The sequence below is a fragment of the Protobothrops mucrosquamatus genome, unplaced genomic scaffold (assembly GCF_001527695.2).
Source record: "Protobothrops mucrosquamatus isolate PMUCROS unplaced genomic scaffold, P.Mucros_1.0 scaffold17431, whole genome shotgun sequence".
In the NCBI taxonomy this organism is placed as follows: domain Eukaryota; kingdom Metazoa; phylum Chordata; class Lepidosauria; order Squamata; family Viperidae; genus Protobothrops; species Protobothrops mucrosquamatus.
This window is the reverse complement of record NW_015403191.1, coordinates 1-3,365: the sequence shown is the minus strand read 5'-3', so window position 1 is coordinate 3,365 and position 3,365 is coordinate 1. Positions and strand designations below refer to the sequence as shown.

At 43.2% G+C, this 3,365-nt stretch overlaps 1 pseudogene; it reads left to right on the top strand.

The window, feature by feature from the left end:
• Positions 1-1,383: 1,383 nt before the first annotated feature.
• LOC114923812 lies at positions 1,384-3,236 on the top strand (annotated as a pseudogene).
• Positions 3,237-3,365: the final 129 nt, after the last annotated feature.

Genomic DNA, 3,365 nt, shown 5'->3' with positions numbered 1-3,365 from the left:
AGCTGCAACAGCTCAGGTAGGGAGCCTCATTAGGGCAGGAAAATCGGGGGGTGGGGGATTTGTGCCATGAGAGTCCACACAAAAATTATTAAGGAGGTCAAGTGTTGAGATTAAAATTTAGCTTGATTCCTAACTTTCAAGATGTCCCAAAGGTGCTTTTTCATGAGGCAGCTGTGCTTCCTTTTTTCTCTTTGAAGACATTTTGCTTCTCATCCAAGAAGCATCTTCAGATCTCACTGGATGGTGGGGAATGGAAGGATTTAGGCTCCACACCCATTTCCAAAACTCAATCAACAAATTTCTCACTTAGCAACATAAATATTGGGCTCAGTTGTGGTCGTAAGTCGAGGACTTCCTGTAAATCCTTTGTATCTGAGGTGTGTGTAAAACAAGGAATTATCTAGCCCCCCCCCCCAATGAAAGCACTGGAGTCATTTTTAATTTGTTAAGTTCCATTAAAACATTAATAGGCTGACTGACAACCCGTTAAACAAATCAGAGCAGTTACATTAGGGCACAGGTCGAAGCAGATCCAGTTAAAAGTTTTATATATGTGAGGTATGGATTTTTTATATCAAAATGGCAGTTTGTTGGGGCAGAGGAATGAAAGTTTTGACACAAAAGGAGATGCGACAAACTGGTTTATCTGAGATGAATTGTGGAAGAAAGAAATTTTAACCAGACAGGTAGCTGGTCAGAGAGACAGCTATTAAACCAGACATGTCAAACACAAGGCCCGGAGGCCGGATGCGGCCCGCAAAGTGGTTTCATGTGGCCCGCGAAGCCATCCTGGAAACAGTGAGGGAACGGCCCCCGCTGCCTTGGCCCTAGCCCAGGCCGGCCGGGAGCCAATGTACAATTTTGTGGTGGCCATCTATGCTGAAACGCATTCAGTCTTAGCTCCACAAGGCCGTCTGGAAACAGCGAGGAACCAGCCCCTGCTGTGTCGGCCCCGCCCCCTGGGCGCATGCTGGGGAGGTGTCACCCTTTGTGAGGAATGAAGAAATGGACCATGCCTTGGCACTTGCCCCGGTCCCACCCTCTTCTGCCAGAGACCCTCAGATCTGTCCCACTCCTGTCCAGGCCCCCACAGGCACCCTTGATGCGAACGATGTAGAGCTGGCCATGCCCACGCAGTAGGCCACACCCACTCCATCCACACCCACCCAGTAGGCTGCACCACCCTGGCCACACACATCCCCCCCCTGAGGGCAACCGCAATGCTGATGCGGCCCTCAATGAAATTGAGTTTGACACCCCTGTATTAAACCTAGCAGTGCACTGTGTCAGAAAAGGAGCATTTTTCTCTCTTGTGAAACTCATTTTTAGGATAATGTAATTTGGGAGAGAGGCTTCTGGCACTTCTGCTGAGGAACATTTTCTATGACTTTTCAGGGTTCAGTGTCCTTTGAGGAGGTGGCTGTGTATTTCACAGAGGAAGAATGGAGGCTGCTGGATCCCAGCCAAAGAGCTTTATACGTGGATGTCATGCTGGAGAATTCTAGGAATGTGGCCATTCTCGGTAAGGACCGGTTTTGCTCTGGGTTTAGCTAATTGTGGGAAGTCTTTTATCATCCAAACACTGACAAAGCACGTTCAAGATTGAGGAAGAAATTCTGTTTTTGTTTTTTAACATAATTCCAAATAAATGGAAAAATTGGTAGATGCTTCCATTGGTAGATGCTTCACAGGATTCTTTCTCAACTGAGCTTTTATTCTCATCTTAAAGTTTACTTATTTCTCAGAGGATCATCATGTTGGAAAGGATCTTGAGGTTGTTCTGATTCGCCTCTGCCCAGTTCAAGAGACACCAGCCTAAGAAACAAATGTCACACAGGCTAAAACTGGTTGTATAGTATACCTCTAGAAGCCAAAGTAGGTTCTTCTCCCTCTCTAGAAAGGGAATAATGGACTGTCAATGTAGACCAGACTAGGAAGTCAAAGTCATGCATGACAATACTACTTTTATTTGCAATAGTGGCGAATATCTGTAGGATGAGGGTGAAGGTTCGTTCTCCGAGCATGTGGGTTGGTTTCTGAACATTTCGTTACCAGGCTAGGTAACATCTTAATAATAATAATAATAATAATAATAATAATAATAATAATAATAATAATAATAATAATAACAACAACAACAACAACAACAACAACAACAATAATAATAATAATAATAATAAAGTTGGAAGGGACCTTGGAGGTCATCTAGTCTTCAGCAGAGTTTAGGGGAGGTCAGTGTTCTTGGGTTCGACTAGATGACCTACAAGGTCCCTTCTAAAGGGGCATAAGCACTCAGTGTAAATACAAACAACAAGTGATAAATCATGATCATGATCAATTCATGATCATGAATCTTGAAGTGGCAAAATGGTGGCTGGCTAAGTGTAGAGATAGGCATGGGAGGGCAGTTGAAGCACCCCTGTAGTTGTCACTGACAAGGGTCCACATTTTGTTTACATGATCACAGGAGCATTGAAACAGGTGTCACTTTGGAGGCTGGGGATAACTACCGTTTGTTCATTGCCGTTGTAACTTTGACGGCTAAACAAATGGTCTTATATTTAAGAGAACCACACAAAGAGGAACCGAGCAAAATCTTGGATATGCGGAAATCACAGGTGCACCATTTTCTAGGATGAAAGTAATGATTAACTTTTCTTTTCTTTTCTTTCTTTTTTTCAAATTAGCTTATGGGCAGGAGCAGCAGAATAACAAGAAGCCTAGCATAGTGGCATTCCAAATGATAAAGTCTGAAGGAAATCGAGGACCATCACAAAGGAGTACAAAAAATTGCCTAATGAAGGAAGGAAACAAAATGTCTCCTTCGGGTCACAATGAAACCCGTGACCTCCCAATCCAGCAAATTCCCCAAGGAGAAGCGGGAAAATATCTCAGATGTGCCAAGAGAGACCGAGAGAAATCTGATTTCAGTAAACATTGTACAGTGCAGAATAAAGAGGAGGAATATGAATATGAAGAGGACAGACAAAGTTTCAGTCGTATCTCTTCTCTTGCTCTACATAACCCATCATACATCAAAGAGACGCCATACGTATTTATAAATGGTGGGGGAAATTTCAGCTTGAACAGTCATCTTATTTCCAATAAAAATGAGAAACCATATGAGTGTGGAAAGGAATTTAACCGGAAACAATTGCTTATTTTACCCCCAAAAAATCCCTCAAGAGAGAAACCTTACAAATGCCTGCAGTGTGAAAAGACATTTACCCAGAAAGGTAAACTTACCATACATGAAAGGATCCACACAGGGGAGAAAACCTATAAATGTCTGGAGTGTGGAAAGATTTTCACTGAGAGGCGTAAGCTTATCATACATGAAAGGATTCACACAGGGGAGAAACCGT